At 38.6% G+C, this 18,600-nt stretch overlaps 1 long non-coding RNA gene across 1 annotated transcript in view; it reads left to right on the plus strand.

Moving 5' to 3' along the window:
* LOC139001796 (uncharacterized) overlaps positions 1 to 17,577 on the plus strand; it is a 29,809-nt gene extending 12,232 nt beyond the window's left edge. Inside the window, exon 3 of the long non-coding RNA XR_011470107.1 lies at positions 17,400 to 17,577. This is a non-coding gene — a long non-coding RNA (uncharacterized lncRNA). The remainder of the gene's footprint in view (positions 1 to 17,399) is intronic.
* The last annotated feature ends 1,023 nt before the right edge of the window (positions 17,578 to 18,600 follow it).

Genomic DNA, 18,600 nt, shown 5'->3' on the forward strand with positions numbered 1-18,600 from the left:
AATAGCAATATTGAAATATTTCTGCTAATTAATTCCCTTTTAATGTGCATGAATTTCGTGCACCGGGCTACTAGTATTCTTAGAATTGGGATCACTGGGTCAAATGGGAGTTCCATTTTTAGTTTTTTGAAGAAACTCCATATTGTTCTCCACAGTGGCTGCACCAGTCTGCATTCCCACCAGCAGTGCACTAGGGTTCTTTTTTCTCCACATCCTCGCCAGCACTTGTCATTTGTTGATTTGTTGATAATAGCCATTCTGACAGGTGTGAGATGGTACCTCATTGTCATTTTGATTTGCAACTCTTGGATGATTAGTGACTTTGAGCATGTTTTCATATGTCTCTTGGCCTTCTGTATGTCTTCTTTGTAAAAGTATCTATTTAGGTCCATTGCCCATTTTTTGATTGGGTTGTTTATCTTCCTTTTGTTAAGTTGTATGAGTTCCCTGTAAATGTTGGAGATTAAACCCTTATCGGTGATAACATTGGCAAATATGTTCTCCCACGCGGTGGGATTTCTTGTTGTTTTGTTGATGGTTTCTTTTGCTGTGCAGAGGGTTTTTTTTTTGGATGTAGTCCCATTTGTTTATTTTTTCTTTATTTTAAAAAAATATATTTTATTGATATTTTACAGAGAGGAAGGGAGAGGGATTGAGAGTTAGAAACATCGATGAGAAAGAAGCATTGATCAGCTGCCTCCTGCACACCGCCTACTGGGGATGTGCCTGCAACCAAGGTACATGCCCTTGACTGGAATCGAACCCGGGACTCTTCAGTTCCCAGGCCGACGCTCTATCCAGTGAGCCAAACCGGCTAGGGCTGTTTATTTTCTCTTTAGTTTCCATTGCCCTAGGAGCTGTATCAGTGAAGATATTGCTTCGGCATATGTCTGAGATTTTGCTGCCTGTGGATTCCTCTAAGATTTTTATGGTTTCCCGTCTTATGTTTAAGTCTTTTATCCATTTTGAGGTTATTTTTGTGTATGGTGTAAGTTGATGGTCTAGTTTCATTTTTTTTGCATGTATCTGTACAATTTTCCCAACACCATTTATTGAAGAGACTGTCTTGATTCCATTGTATGCTCTTGCCTCCTTTGTCAAATATTGAGCATAGTGGTTTGGATCGATTTCTGGGTTCTCTATTCTATTTCATTGGTCTATATGTCTATTCTTGTGCCAGTACCAGGCAGTTTTGAGAACAGTGGCTTTGCAATATAGCTTGGTATCTGGTATTGTGATCCCTCCTACTTTGTTCTTCTTTCTCAGGATTGCTGCAGCTATTTGGAGTCTTTTCTTTATTCCAGGTGATTTTTTGGAGTATTCGTTCTAGGTCTGTGAAATATGCTGTTGGTATTTTAATGGGGAGTGCATTGAATCTATAGATTGCTTTGGGTAGTATGGACATTTTAATGATGTTGAGTCTACCAATCCATAAACATGGTATGTTCTTCCATCTGTTTATGTCTTCCTCTATCTCTTTTTTCAGTATCCTGTAGTTTTCTGAGTACAGGTCATTTACCTCCTTAGTTAAGTTTATTCCTAGGTATCTTAATTTTTTTTTTGGTGCAAAATAAATAGGACTGTTTCTTAATCTCTCGTTCTATAAGTTAAATATTGATGTATAAAGATTTCTGGGCATTAATTTTGTATCCTGCTTTAAGATACAATGCTTCTTAATGAAATATTAGCAAACAGAATTCAGCACTATGGATACAGTTTGAGCAAGTAAACTTTAGAGCAGAAGTGCAAGGTTAGTTTAATATTCAAAGGTCAATCATTTTAATTCACTACATTAGCAAAATTCAGGAGAAAAGTCATATGATTATCTCAATAGATATAGAAAAGAATTTTCAGAACTCAATACCCATGCATGATAAAAAGTTTAAAAATATTAATAAAATGGAACTTCTTCAACCTCTGTAGGGCATTTATGCAAAAATGATAACTAACCTCATACTTAATTGTTAGACTACTTTCCCACTTAGATCAGGAACAAGACAAGGGTGCACACACACTACTTCTATTCAATGTTTATTGACTTTCTTAGGCAGTGAAATAAGCAAGAAAAAGAAATAAAAGGCATAGACATTAGAAAGGAAGTTATTTCATAATAACACAAATTTTTTAATGAGAAACTTAGTAAAAACATGTACACACCTGCCCATGGAAAGCCACAAATATTGCTGATAAAATCTGTGAATAAATGGAGAAATATACTAGGTTTGTGGATTAGAAAGCCCAGTACAACTAATCTTAAATTGATTAATGGGTTTAACAGAATCACATTCAAATGCCTAGGCAGTGATGGCAAACCTTTTGAGCTCAGCACGTCAGCATTTTGAAAAACCCTAACTTAACTCTGGTGCCGTGTCACATATAGAAATTTTTTTATATTTGCAACCATAGTAAAACAAAGACATATATATATATATATTTTAAATATATTTTATTGATTTTTTACAGAGAGGAAGGGAGAGGGATAGAGAGTTAGAAACATCGATGAGAGAGAAACATCAATCAGCTGCCTCCTGCACACCTCCTACTGGGGATGTACCCACAACCAAGGTACTTGCCCTTGACCGGAATCAAACCTGGGACCTTTCAGTCTGCAGGCCGACACTCTATCCACTGAGCCAAACCGGTTAGGGCAAGACTTATTTTTTTGATATTTATTTTATATATTTAAATGCCATTTAACAAAGAAAAATCAACCAAAAAAATGAGTTCGCGTGTCACCTCTGACACGCGTGTCATAGGTTCGCCATCACTGGCCTAGAGGCTACTTTTTGGTAGAAAGTAACAAGCTGATTTATATTATAATGCAAGGTACCTATCAGAGTCAAAATAATTTTAAAGAGAACAATAAAGGTGGAGGACTAACTTTACTTAATTCTAATATATACTATAATCCTTTCACTAATAACAGAAACCCAAATTAGAAAGAAAGAAGTAAAATTACCTCTGTCTACAAATAATATGATCTTATACGTAGAAAACCCAAAAGGTTCTACACACACGCGCACACGCGCGCACACACACACACACACACCACAAACTTAGAGCTAATAAATAAACTCAGCAAAGTTGCAGTATACAAAATCAACACACACAAAAAAATTTGCATTCCTATACACTAGCAATGAACAACACAAAAAGGAAATTAAGATAATTCCATTTACAATAGCATCAAAAAGAATAAAATAATTAGGAAAAAAATTAACCAAAGAGATGAAAGTTTTCTACAATAAAAATTACAAAATATTGCCGAAAAGAATTTAAAAATAAAAAATAAAATAAGACATAAATAAATGGAAAGACATCCCATGTTTATGTATTGAAAAACTTAATATTGTTAAGATGACAGTGCCACCCAAAGTGATCTACTGATTCATTGCAAGCAATTGACAGAAAGGGGTGTGAAGTGGCATTTCATGATTTTGATTTGCATTTCCCTAATGACCAATGATGTTAAGCATCATTTCATGTGCGTATTGGCCATTTGTATATCTTCTTACAAGTAATATCTATTCAATTCTTGTGCCCATTTTAAAATTGAGTTGTTTGTTTTTTGTTGTAGAGCTGTAGACATTCTTTTTTAAAAAAAAATATTTTTATTGATTTCATAGAAACATCAATGATGAGAGAGAATCACTGATTGGCTGCCTCCTGCACGCCCCCACTGGGAATTGAGCCCGCAACCCGGGCATGTGCCCTGACTGGGAATCAAACCATGACCTCCTGGTTCATAGGTCGATGCTCAACAGTAAGCTACACCAGCTGGGCTAATTGTAGACATTCTTTAAATATTTTGTTGACTCCTCATCTAACGTGATTTGCAAATATTTTCACCTATTCTGTGGGTTGTCTTTTTCATTCTTTTGATAGTATTCTTTGATGCATGAAGATTTTTAATATTTACAAAGTTCCTTTTATTTCCTTGTTGCCGGTGTTTTTGATGTTATATCTAATAAATCATTGCCAGATCCAATGTTATGAAGCTTTCCCCCTATGCTTTATACTAAGAATTTTATGGTTTTTGTTTTTACATTTAGGTATTTGATCCATTTTGGGTTAATTTTTGTCTGAGGTGTATGGTAAGGATTCAACTTCATTCTTTTGCATATGGATATACAGTTTTTCCAGCACCATTTGTTGAAAAGACTATTCTTTCCCCCATTGAATGAGCTTGGCACCATTATTGAAAATCATTTGACCACTTCTTTCATTTGGGACCTGTTTCTTTGTCTCCACATTTGGCTACTTCCCTGTGTTTGTTTTTATGTATTAGGTAGAGCTGCTATGTGTCTTGGAATTGGTAGAGTGGCCTTGTGTAGGTGTCCTGTAAGGCCCAGTGGCTCAGCCTCTCCAGCCTCCTGAGCTGGGCACTCTAGGTGCGGCCCTGTGTGGGCTGGGTACAGTCTTGTAGTTGAGACTTGATTGCTGTGGCGTCACTGGGAGGAATTGACCTCCATGCCAATTGACTCTGAGGACCAGCTGTGTCTACAATGGAAGAGCTGCTATGCAGGAGATAACCCTATGGAGTAGGACTTGCTTCAGTGGGGCTTTGGTGCTCACTGAATCTGCCCCTTGTGTGTGTCACTTGTGGATGTGTAGAGTTGTAATCTGGTATGGTCTATAGCTATCCACCAGGTGCACTGTTAGTCATTGCCTGGGGCCACCCAGCAAGAGCTACAGAGATATCTGCAGATGGCTGCTATTTGTATTGGGCTAGGCAGTGCCCAGATGAGGCCCAACTGTGAGGCAAGGCTAGCTGGTACTAGTACTGGGTCCTGGGTCTTTTATTGATAGGTTTGAGGCATGCTGATTGTTTAAGAGATTTTAACAAAGTCTGAAGCCTGAGCCAGGACAGGCCATTCATATGGAAAAGCAGCTGCAAACAGCTTGGAGGGGGCTGCAAATTGGGGCTAGGTCTCAAGGAATCACCAGGGCAGAGCGAAGAGTGTGGGTCATGCTGATGGAAACTCAGATATGGCTGCCAGTCAGCTCTGCAACAAGGGAGGTCCCAGCACAGGAACAATGACCCCTGTGAAGATCCTGTCTGGGACAAAGCTGCCCCAAGTTTCTGCTCTGATGCCAGACAGTCTAGTTCAGCCATGGGCAAACTACGGCCCACAGGCCGGATCCGGCCCGTTTGAAATGAATAAAACTAAAAAAAAAAAAAGACCGTACCGTACCCTTTTATGTAATGATGTTTACTTTGAATTTATATTAGTTCACACAAACACTCCATCCATGCTTTTGTTCCGGCCCTCCGGTCCAGTTTAAGAACCCATGTGGCCCTCGAGTCAAAAAGTTTGCCCACCCCTGGTCTAGTTCCTCCCCATATGTCCCTGGATTCTCCCAAAGCTGCTGCCCAGTGCTGGAGCTCAGAGGAACTGGGACTGTGTAAGTTTGTGTGGGGGCCCTTTAAGAGAAACACCTGGGACTTCAGCAGCCTCCGTGTCACTCAGTCACAATCCCTGCTGGTTTTTACGGGTGGAAGTTATGGGGACTTCTCTTCCCAGCTTTGGAACCCTGAGCTGGGAGGCTGGTGTGGGGCTGGGACCCAGTGCTCTTCACAGGCGACCTCGGCAGAAATGATCTCCCTCCCAATTAAAGAAATGCCACACGTGGGTGTCAGACCAGCCCCTTCTGCGCCTTCACCCCTCCTACCAGTCTCAATGCACTTTCTTCTTTATTTCTTTAGTTGTAGGACTTCCAGTCAGCTAGATTTCAGGTGCTTCTGAATGATGTTTGTTCTATATTTTAGTTGTAATTTTGATGTGGTTGTGGGAGGCAGCGAGTACCAGCATTTACCTATGTCGCCATCTTGGTTCTCCTTGAGTACTTCTTTTAATCATTCTGTTAGTGTACATCTACAGTGACAAATTTAGTTTTCCTTCATCTGAGAATGTCTTGGTTTCCTCTTAATTCCTGGAGGATATTTTTTCTGGGAATGATTCTGGGTTAAGATTTATTGTCATTCAGCATTTAAAAAGTTTTGCACCACTTCTTTCTGGCTTCCAAGAATTTTAATGAGAAAGCCATTGTCATTTGAATTTTCTCTGATAGATGAGGCATTGTTTCTCTCCATGATTTCAAAATTTTTAACTTGTCTTTAGTTTTCAAAATTTTGACTATGATGTTTTGATTTGGATTTCCTTGGATTTATTCTTTCTGGGGTTCATTCAGATTCTTGAATATGTAGGTTCATGTCTTTTGCCATATTTTGGAAATTTTTAGCCATTGTTTCTTCAAGTACTTTTTCAGCTATGCCCTCTTTCTCTTCCCCTTTTAGGACTTAGATCACATAAATATTAGATTTTCTGTTGTAGTCCACAGATTCCTGAGGATCTGTTCATTTTTTCTTTTTAGTCTATTTCTTCTTTGTTGTCCAGATTGAGTTATTTCTATTGTTCTATTTGTAGGTTACTGATTCTTCCTTGTGATCCCTCTATTCTGCTGTTGAGTCCATCCATTGAATTTTTCTTTTGGTTATCATATTTTTCAATTTGAAAATTTCCATTTGGTTCATCTTTACATTTTCTAATTTTTGCCAAGACTTTCTGTTTTTTCATTTGTTTCAAGCATATTTGTAATTGCTCAATAAAGTATTTTTATGATGGTTGCTTTAAAAGGTCTAATACAGTGGTCGGCAAACTGTGGCTCATGAGCCACATGAGGCTCTTTGGCCCTTTGAGTGTGGCTTTCCCACAAAATACCACGTGCGGGCACGCACGTACAATGCGATGGAAACTTCGTGGCCTATGCGCAGAAGTCAGTTTTCAGAAAGGAGATAGACAACAAGTATACAACATGAGTATGGATGGGAGAGTTGGAAGGGGTCGACCTCAGCGAACGTACCTCAATCAGATTGAGGACGTTTTTAGCAAAGGCCAGTTTAGGAGTACCCTAATTAAGTTAATAACAATGTACCTACCTATATAGTTTACGTTTAAAAAATTTGGCTCTCAAAAGAAATTTCAATCGTTGTACTGTTGATATTTGGCTCTGTTGACTAATGAGTTTGTTGATCACTGGTCTAATACGTCTAACATCTCTGTAATTTATGGTTACCAGCTATTGATTGTCCTTTTTTTTCATAAATCAGTTTGATATTGTCCTCATTCTGGGTAGGAAGCATGATTTTTGACTGACACTTGGGTATTGGGGATTGTGTGTATGAGACTCTGGATTTTATCTGTTTTAGCCAGGTTTCGCTGACTCTGCTATGGCAGAGGAGAAAAGTGGCACATCACCTCATTACTGCCAGGTTGGATTAGAAGTCCAAGTTTCTGATTTGGACTCTGCTGACATGCAGAGTGGGAGCTATTCATTACTGCTGGGCAAGTATGGGAGTTCTGGCTGTCCACTAGTGCTTCAACTATTACCTCCTGCTTAGGAAAGATAGGAGAACCTCATTACTGCTCCCCATGTGACCTGCACTGACAGTATTGGGGAGGAGGGAAGTAGGCTCATTACTGCTGGGCAGTGGTGAAAGTCCTGACTCTCTACTAGGCCTCCTCTGACAGTACCCCCATTTTCATTTTTAAAAAATGTAATGTATTTAAATGTAAATTTATATAACTTAATTTTTAAAGTGTCTATTTCATATAACTGGCTCACAAAATTCTTGAAAATTTAACAATCAGTTTTCATGAGCCAGCAGGAGCTGGCTCCAGCACAACTCTGTTAAAATGCAATGACCTTTGATCCAGCAACTCTACCACTAGGAATCTACCCTAAGGAATTCTAAATTTCTCTTAAATTCATCTGTACAACTGTTTACTTGACATCTCTTATTATGTCTCTACTAGGCATGTCAAATTTATTATATCCAAAACTAAACCCCTAGTTTTTATTCCACAAAACTTACTGCTTCTCCTGTGTTTTCTATCTCAATAAATGACCCACCATCATCGAAATGCTCAGGTATTAATAATCAGCCTTGACTCCTCTCTTCCTCTTGTACCATCTGTACTATTAGCAAATCCTACTTACTGCATCACCAAAATATATTATGAATCTGATGACTTCTTACCTTCTTCATCACTGAACCTCATTTGTTCTACTTAGCTGGTAGACCAACCTGTAAAGTAATTACTACGACTTTGGCCAAGACTGAATTATACCCATCTCTGGGGACCCTACCCAAAGCACCTAGATAAATTGATTCTGATAAAAATATGATTTTGGCTATAATGTTGCAGCATAATCAGTTAATTACTTATTTTATAAACATTAAATAATTTCATACATATATAATATAGGAGACTAAGTAGGAAACTAGGAAAGAAAAATAAACCCAGCATTTAGTGCTTATAATGCTCTATAAAATATTTTCATGTATATCATGCTTTCAAATGTGAGTTAATTTATGTAACCTAACCAAATCTTTTTTTTTTAAAAAGGTATTTTTAATGATCTAAGACAATGCTTAATCTATCTTTTTCATATAGAATGGAATAATGTGATAATATATGCAAATTCATGGCAAATTCCTCTAAATGAAAAAAAATACTTTTTCTAAGACTCTTTAATTCACTGCTCACACACTTAAAAGAAAATATAAGAGAAAACCTGTTTTACACCTTTGTGCCAGTATCCTTTCAAACCTTTTTTAGTTTATTGCTGATTTCTCTGGTTTCTTCACTAGTCCCATGAGAGAATAGTTTTCTTCATTTGAAATATATAACTGCCAAATAGGACATAGTTCTAAACTTGAAACTTTCAGAGTCTTATAAAAGTTACTCGACTTTTTAACTACAGTAACTATTTTATATTCAAAATTTTAGAAAAATCATAACTCTTTAAAAGAGATAAGCACTCTCCATTTAAACACATAAGATTATTAATGTTCAAGAAACTAATGTCTGTTAGATGCAATTTATATATTCAATACACATTTGAGTACCACTACATCTGAGGACTGTGATGGGTGCTGAAACAGTTAAGAAGACAAACTTGGTTTTTGCTACTTGAAATCACAGTTTTGGCCTATTTATGCAGATATTATTTGTACTGTCTACATATGGCCTAGATTCTTTTTAAAAAATAGTTTTTATTGATTTTTAGAGAGAGAAGAAGGGAGAGGGAGAGAGAAATATAAACATTGATGAGAGAGAAACATTGATGAGAGAGAATCATTGATCAGCTGCTTCCTGCATGCTCCCTACTGGGGATCCAGTCTGCAACCCAGATTTGTGCCCTGACTGAGAATCAAACCGGGGACCTCTTGGTGCTTGGGAAGAGGCTCAATCCACTGAGACACACCAGCCCCACTGACCTAGATTCTTAAACATTAGATGCCTGGTGCATGAAATTCGTGCATGGGAGGGGGGGGGGTCCCTCAGCCCAGCCTGCACCCTCTCCAATCCGGGATCCCTCTCATAATCTGGAACCACTGGCTCCTAACCGCTCACCTGGTTGCCTGCCTGATGCCCCTAACTGCTCCCCCCTCCTGGCCTGAGCCCCCTAACTGCCTACCTGCTCTCCCTTCCTCTCCGTGACCTTCAGACCCTGGCGCAGGTGTGCTGAGAGCTCTCTACCGCGGCCCTGCTCCATCCTGATTGGTTGTTACATAACAGTGTACCGGACAATTTGCATATTCCTCTATTATTAGTATAGATTTTTTTTTCATCCAACCCCCAATAGCTCACTCCCTTGTCTTTCAGTTCTAAAGGTGCTAATGACTTTGGCTATCTTTGGTTCTTGATATCCTCTTCTTCCCTTAAACTTGTCCACATCTCTGAAATAGTCCCTTTATAAAACTATCTTAATTTAAATCCTTTTGAACATGCAATGCATTCTGAATGAAGGTTGATGTTAGAAATATTCAGATTTTGCTTAACTATTGACTTGTTTTGGTAAATGCTTTAAAGAGCTAGCTGCTTATCTTCTAAAGTACCATTCCCATCACCTCCTCTACTGTCAACCTCAACTTTGTCTTTGTTTCCTTAACAACTTTTACCTATAATTTATTTTTTTACTTGCTTATTTACAATCTTCTCCAGTAGGCTATAAGTTACATAGGGCAAGAACCATGTTTATTTTTTTTACTATTGTATTCCTGTGGCCAGCATATAAAAGATGCTTAATAAACATTTGCTCAGCCACTTATTCAACAAATATTCAACAAGTACCTACTATGTACCAGGCTCTGTTTAAGATTCTGAAAACAGAAAAAATAAACCAAGTCCCTTCTCTTATGAAATGAATAAATAATTATATTCCAAATATAGATCTAAGAGCTAATCACAGCCCTTACATGAAGAAAGCATTCTATGGACAAGTAAATTTGGGAAACAGTTACACAAAAGTTGTATTGACCTTTTTGTTGAAGGTTTCATCAGTTACTTTAATAAGCAAATGTGAATTCACAGGAGGAGATCGATATATATGCAGTGTTTCATAAGTTCTTTTATCACAGAACCCATCTTTATTAAGTTGAATTTATTAGGGTGACATTGATTAATAAAAATATATAGGTTTCAGGTCTACAATTCTATAACACATCATCTGTATATTGCAGTGTGTGTTCACCACTGCAAGTCAAGTGTCCTTCCATCACCATTTATACCCACTTTATCCTCTTTTACTTCCCCTACTCCCTTTGCTTCTGGTAGTCACCATACTGTTCAGAACCCACTTTTCAATGAGAAAAGATAAATATTTCAAAATAGGCCATATTTAGAAGGGGGGCATGGCTGTTGTTTTAGATTTTTAAGTGGGTCAGGAAAAATTTTATTAGAGGTACAATTTCCCCCACTCTTATTCCTCTCCTACTTATTATTCTTTAATCAATTTATTTAAATATACAACACAAATTATTATTATTTAAGAGCAGGTTATGCCTCTTTTAGAAGATATAACACAAATTTAAAGTTTTGCAGTCGATTCATGAGATGATATGTAATTAATAACAGATCTTCAATATAATAGTTTGCTTCTCAAAAGTTGTACGCAATATTGAAAAAATTAACATGATTTCAAATCCATCCATGTTTAATTTAGTTTTATACCAACATAGCCTTAATCCACCTTACTGATTCACGAGGAGAGACGACTGCACAAACCATATACTTTTTCATTTCCATGTGTTCTTTTTTCCCCCAGAAGTCCTACTTCTACCTCTTAATCTGTGTCTTTGAAAAAAATGTATGATCTCTGAGTCTCAGTCTATGAAATGAGATAATAATAGCTATCTCAAAAGATTATAAAAGATCATATATAAATCCTCTTATGAGTGGGAGGTTACAGATAGCTAGGGGAACAGGCTAGCATGATGGATGTGGTAATGGATTAGAGTAGGAGACATCAGTAAGAATGCATGTTTAATTCATATAGATACAGAAGATTAAATATAGAAATATGTATCACAGTGTGTATATATGTGAGTTGGGCTAGTGTATGCACACATACTTCTTTGTTCTGTCAGCTGAGAGGGCTTAGAAGAAATTACACCCTAAACACAATGAGCACATTTAGCACCTAGATCATGGCTTCTAATGCTATTTTTCATGAAAAAGGAACTAGGGCTCCTTGGAGAGATGGATGATTCTAGGACTGTGGTAAAAAATATACAAGATAAGCCTACCTCATCTTATGGTATTAGAAGGTAGGAATTATTACACACACACACACACACACACACACACACACACACACATTGATGGGATATGTAAGAAGGGCATAGGAGCCAACTGAAAGAATTCCTAATGGCCAAAGCTGGAACAATTTGAGCAAAAAAATAAATATACATCAATTATAACCCAAAGTATAAAATAAATATCCATGACTCCAGACTGATGTAAATAAATGACTGAATAAATTAATAAATAGAGGGAAGTAGACAGATCTCCCATGCAGAAGAATTCCAAAGAAATATTGGACATATTCCAATCTAAAGAAAGAGGAGCACAAGTTCCCATTTCTTCAATGCGGGCTCCACATAGTGACTTTCTTCCAAATAGTACCATATAGAAAGGGTTAAAAAATAATAGCTTTATAGTGAAGAAGCCTGACTAACACTACTTTAATGAGGTGATCAAGGTCAACAGCAATAGTCATAAGTCATGTTGGCGGTATATAACCTTAGTACGATATAATGAAAAGGACACTTTACATTTGTAATGTCCCTCAAAAACATCCCAAACTCACAACATTGCATACTTATTAAAATAGCCAAAATCTAGAACACTAACAATACCAAATTTGGGCAAGGATGTGGGTCCACCATTAACTGGACCCATTTCTTAGGGCAGTACCCCATTTTTCTTTTCACCCTACTGCTTTTATGACTTCTTTCTACTCCCCAAACTTCATGCAAATTCCTGGTTTGTCTAGCAATCTGGTCTTTTAAGTCTAAATCCCAGGAATAGAGATATAGTTTAGGTTAAAGTTTGAAACCTATCTAGAGTTAGTAATGTACCAAGGATGGGGTAGTGGGAGGGGTCTGCTCTGAATGGAGACAATAAGAGGGAACTAAGTTTAGAGAATGAAAAACAATAACAAAACTAACTCAAAGTACATCTGCTTTTTATTTTCACCATGCACCAGCACTTTGAAATCATGTCAAGTGATCAAATATTCCTCTTCCCAAAATCTTTTGTTAGTCTAAGTTCTAAACCAGGGGTGAGGAACGTCTGGGCGGGCCATATAAGGCCTGAGGAATCATTTGGTCTGGCCCTGCCAAGGCATTAGGGGTGAGTTAATTAAATGTTTGACCAAATATAGAAGGTTAATTTTTAAGTTGATAATTTCATATGATGTTATAAATATCCAAATTGCCCTCGGTCTCTTTCTAAATAATTTTGTGGTTACACTGTCAGTTTTAATGATAAGCTTCCAATTAGCACATTTTTGTATTCTACATGGATACAATATTTAATTTGGAATCAGCCTCCAAGACACTCAGACTCAGATGCTTTCTTGTTGTTGCCGTTAATCCTCACCCAAGGATAGTTTTCCATTGATTTTTAGAGAGAGTGGAAGGGGGAGGGGGGAGACAGAGAGAGAAATATTGATGTGAGAGAGATACATCAACTGGTTGCCTCCTGCATGAGCCCCAACCAGGGCTGGGGATTGAGCCTGCAACTGAGGTACATGCCCTTACTGGAATGGAACCCGAGACCCTTCAGTCCGCAGGCCGATGCTCTATCCACTAAGCCAAACCAGCTAGGGCTCACATTTGTTTTTAAAGTAAGTTCATAATGGTTCCGAATTGTTTGAATTTACTACAGGGGTCTCCAACCCCTGAGCTACTAAATATTTTGCATTTAAACAGAATTTTTTGATATAAATAATAACAGATGAAAAAAGAATTGAGTTTCTTCAATTCTGTCATTTTACATGATTAAATGGAGTCCTTATCTGTGTTTAAAATTTTAAATTCAGGGACATTTGAAAGCTGCTAAAATCAATTTTAAAGAAACAGATATGTAATGTCTAAAATGTATCGTTAAATGGGACTTTTGTGAATCTTTGCCAAGCTTATCTTTTTGTTTAAGACTTTTTCTAACTATTTGTAGATATGTTGCTTTTATTTGAAAGAAACTTATAAAAATTAAAGTCAATAGAAAAAGTTCTTGCCTGGCCGTCATGGCTCAGTGGTTGAGTGTCAACCTATGAACCAGGAGTCACGGTTCGATTCCCGGTCAGGACACATGCCCGAGTTTCAGGCTCAAGCCCCAGTGTGGGGGATGTAGGAGGCAGCAGATTGATGAATCCATCTCATCATTGATTTTTCCCTCTCTCGCTCTGTCTCTCTCTCTCTCCAATCAACAGTGAGTAAAGATAAATTGACAAATCTGGCTATATTCTCTATTAGATATGGGTATATTAAGATCAATTTTGATGAAGTCATTGACAAATATGCAGAAATTAAGGATAAAAAATAAAATGTTATTCATTACTGCAACAGAACAATATGTAAATATACATTTCTTTCCCCTTTAAAAAATAAACTCATTAAAAAGTATTAATCCTTTATTTTTTATTTTTCCATACTGTGATATTTATTTATTCTTTGTTCTATTTTCAACAAAAGAAGATTCTCAACCCATGCATATATGACAAAGAAGCCAAGAACATAGGATGGGGGAAGGGCTGTCTCTTTAATAAATGGTGTTGAGAAAATTGTACAGTCACATGCAAAAGAATGAAACTGGACCATTATCTTACACCATATACAAAAATGAACTGAAAATGGATTAAAGGCTTGAACATAAGACCTGAAACCGTAAAACTCCTAGAAGAAAACACAGATGGTAAGTTCTTTTACATTGGTCTTAGTGATGATTTTTTTGATATGACACCAAAAGCAAAGACAACAAAACAAAAGCAAAAATAAACAAACGGGACTATGTCAAACTAAAAAGCTTCTGCACAGCAAAGGAAATCATCAACAAAATGAAAAGGCAAACCTACCAATTGGGAAAAAATATTTTCAAATCATGTATATGATAATGGTCTAATAATTAAGATATATAAACAACTCATACAACTCAATATCAAAACAACAAATAATCTTATTTAAAAATGGGCAGAGGAGCCCGGCCGGCATGGGGCAGTGGTTGATTCCTGGGTTCGATTATGACCAGGTTGCAGCCTCGATCTCCAGTGTTGGGCATGTAGGAAACAATCAATCAATGATTCTCTCTCATCATTTATGTTTCTCTCTCTTCTCTCTCTTCTCTCTCTCTCTCTCTCTCTCTCTCTCTCCCTTCTTCTCTGAAATCAATAATAATAATAATAATAATAATAATAAAAATGGGCAGAGGACCTGGATAGACATTTTCCCAAAGAAGACAAACAGATGGCAAACAGGTTCATGAAAAGGTGCTGATAATTATCAGGGAAATGCAAATCAAAATCACAATGAGATATCACTTCACACCTGTTAGAATAGCTATTATTAAAAAAAATAACAAGCAACAAATGTTGGCAAGGATGTGGAGAAAAGGGAACCCTGGTGCACTGTTGATAGGAATGAAAATTGATGCAGCCACTATGGAAAACAGTATATAGAGGTTCCTCAAAATATTAAAAATAGTACTATCATATGATCCAGAAATTCTGCTTCTGGGTATTTATCCAAATAAAATGAAACACTAATTCAAAAGGATATATGTATCCCTATGTTCACTGCAGTATTATATACCATAGCCATGATATGAAAACAACCCCAATGTCCATCAATAGATGATTGGATAAAGAAAATGTGGCATTTATATACAATAGAATATTATTCGGCCATAAAAAGAAGGAAATCTTACCATTTGTGACACAAGGGGTGGAACTTAAGTGTATTATGCTAACGGAAATAAATCAGACAGACAAAGACAAATGCCAGGTGACTTCACTTATATATGGAATCTAAATAAACAAACAAAACCCAAACATTTCTTTTTCAATTACAGTTTACTTTCAATATTATTATGTATTGGTTTCAAGTGTACAGCATAGTGGTTAGACAATCATATATTTTACAAAGTATTCCCCCAATATTTCCTATACCCACTTGGCACCATACATAGTTATTGCAATAGTATTGATTATATTCCCTATGCTGTACTTTACATCCCCATGATTATTTTGAAATGACCAATTTGTACTTGTTAATCCCTCCACCTTGTTTACCCAGTCTCCCAATACTCCTCCTCTCTGAGAACCACTGGTCTGCTCTATAGAGAACATATTGATGATAGCCAGGAGCAGGGGGTAAGGGGTGGCCAAAAAGGGTGAAGGTGGTCAAAAGGTATAAACTTTCAGTTATAAAATAAATAAGTCCCGCCCTGGCCAGTGCAACTTAGTTGGTTGGAGCATTGTTCCATGCACTGGAAGGTTGTGGATTGATTCCCCATCAATGGCACATACCTAGGTTGTGGGTGTGATCCCCAGTCAGGGCGTGCATAGGAGGCAAGGGATCTCTCTCTCTCTCTCTCTCTCTCTCTCTCCCCCTCCCTCCCTCTCTTTCTTCCTCTCTAAAATCAATTAAAAGAAAAGAAATAAGTCCTGGGGTTGTAATGTGCAGTATGGTAACTATAGTTAATAATATTGTATTGTATATTTGAAAGTTTTAAAGAAACTAGATATTAAAAGTTCTCATCACACACAAAAATATTTTTCTAACTACATGTGGTGATGAATGTTAACTAGACTTATTGTGGTAATCTACACTAATAAAAGACAAAGATGCTAACTGACCGTACCTTTGCTACGCCCAGGCCATGCCCACCAGCCAATTAGAGCGACTATATGCAAATTAACCCAACCAAGATGGTGGCCAGCAGCCACGGAGCTGGAGCAAGCAGGAGGCTTGGTCACCCCAGTGATGGAGGAAGCCTAGCTTCCCGCCAGCTCTGGCCAGCTGTGGCCTCCACAAAAGGCAACAAAGTTTCAATTATAGAAGCTAAATAAATCCCAGATACCTGCTTCCAGCCAGCCTCCACTGGGAGCTTGGGTGGCTGGGGGCTGTGGCCAGCCTGTAAACAGCCATCAGTCCCTCACCCAGGATGGCCACACCCTCATGGGGTGAGGGTCCCTGCTGGGGGGCTTGACCAGCCTGCAAACAGGCATCAGCCCCTCACCCAGGCTGGCCAGGCACCCCAGCGGGGACCCCCACCCTGAAGGGGCTGTGGCCAACCTTCAAACAGCCATCAGCCACTCACCCAGGCTGGCCAGGCACTCCAGCAGGACCCCCCTCCCTGAAGAGGGTGTGGCCAACCTTCAAACAGCCATCAGCCCCTCACCCAGGCTGGCCAGGCACCCCAGCGGGACCCCCACCCTGATACAGGACACCCTTCAGAGCAAACCAGCCGGCCCCCACCCATGCACCAGGCCTTTGTCCTATATAATAAAAGGGTAATATGCAAACTGATCCTAACAGCAGAGCGACTAGGAATTACTGGTCACTATGACACACACTGACCACCAGGGGGCAGACACTCAATGCAGGAGCTGCCCCTTGGTGGTCAGTGTGCTCCCACAGGGGGAGCTCTGCTCAGCCACAAGCCAGACTGCTGGCTGCCAGTACAGCGGTGGTGGTGGTGGGAGCCTCTCCCGCCTCCTCAGCAGCACTAAGGATGTCTGAATGCAGCTAGGTCTGCTCCCTGCTGGCAAGTGGACATCCCCTGAGGGCTCCCGGGCTGCCAGAGGGATGTCTGACTGCAAGCTTAGGCCCGATCCCCCGGGGATCGGGCCTAAGCCAGCAGGTGGACATCCCCCAAGTGGTTCCAGACTGCGAGAGGGCACAGGACAGGCTGAGGGACCCTCCCGAGTGCACAAATTTTTGTGCACCGGGCCTCTAGTCATTTTATAATATACACAAATATTGAATCATTATGTTGTAAACATGAAACTAATATAATGTTGTATGTCAATTATCTATATCATAAAAGGCCTGTGGTCATGACACCGTCACGGCATCACGACCAACTACCGGACTCACCAGGAGGTGCATTGATGGGTCCCACGGCAGTCGTGGCGGGCAGGACTTCTGGAGCATTGCGGGCCACGAGCAGCATCTGTGGAGTGTGCGAGGCTTCATGGGGTGGCAGACATGGCCCTGATGGCAGATTAGGCCTAGGGTGCCCTACATGTGCACGATTTAATCATGCATTGGGCCTCTAGTATCTCAATAAAAAAAGTTCTCACTGTCTGCATTTATTGTCTGACATTATGATTATTCATTTCATTTTCTGCTCTTTACTAAAAATAATTTTCCATCTAGAGGAAAAATGTGTTTACAAAATGAACCAATTCTGGTATCAAATACACTAAGTACACCTCTGCCCATAGGAAAAAATTTTAATATTTTAAGAATGAGCTTAAGAATGTTCTCCTTTCCTGAACACGCCCTGTCTCTAAATTTATGGCACTTTACTTATTTATATTTTATTCTGAATCATTCACCAATTTGTACATCTTATAAAATACCTTAACTCCCCTACATAGACTGCAAATTGCATGTAATAGAAAATCAATGAACATAATGTAATAAACATTGTATTCTTACTGCATCCTAACTTGACCAAAAACTAAATTTGAATTTTAGAAGGAAGGTTTAGCACTGAAATGTAATGATTCCAAATTTAGCTGATCATGTTCTGAGGAAACTCCATCCTTAATTTAAAAAAATAATTATTATAAGAGTTGTACTCTCTACCTCTGTGACATGTCTCTGGTACCACCCATATCACATATCCACAATTCATCTCTGATTTAAACTGTATTTGTGTTAGGTCATTCCAATTCACTTCACACTACCAGTCTCCTACTCAAATATTTCTGCATTCTGCCCTAAGGTCTTCTTTAGACATAATGGGAGCTTGCTCAGCCCATTTGGCAAGCGCAGCTCATATGAGTGGAGAATTTTTTTTAAATATATTTTTATTGATTTCAGAGAGGAAGGGAGAGGGAGAGAAAGATAAAAACATCAATGATGAGAGAGAATCATTGCTTGGCTGCCTCCTGCATGCCCCACACTGGGGATATTGCCCGCAAGCCGGGCATGTGCCCTTGGCCGGAATCGAAACCCAGGACCCTTCAGTCTGCAGGCCGATACTCTACCCACTGAGCCAAACTGGCTAGGGCATGAGT

This window comes from Myotis yumanensis, unplaced genomic scaffold (assembly GCF_028538775.1).
Source record: "Myotis yumanensis isolate MYYU_CA2020_CCGP unplaced genomic scaffold, mMyoYum1.0.hap1 SCAF_2, whole genome shotgun sequence".
Lineage (NCBI taxonomy): Eukaryota > Metazoa > Chordata > Mammalia > Chiroptera > Vespertilionidae > Myotis > Myotis yumanensis.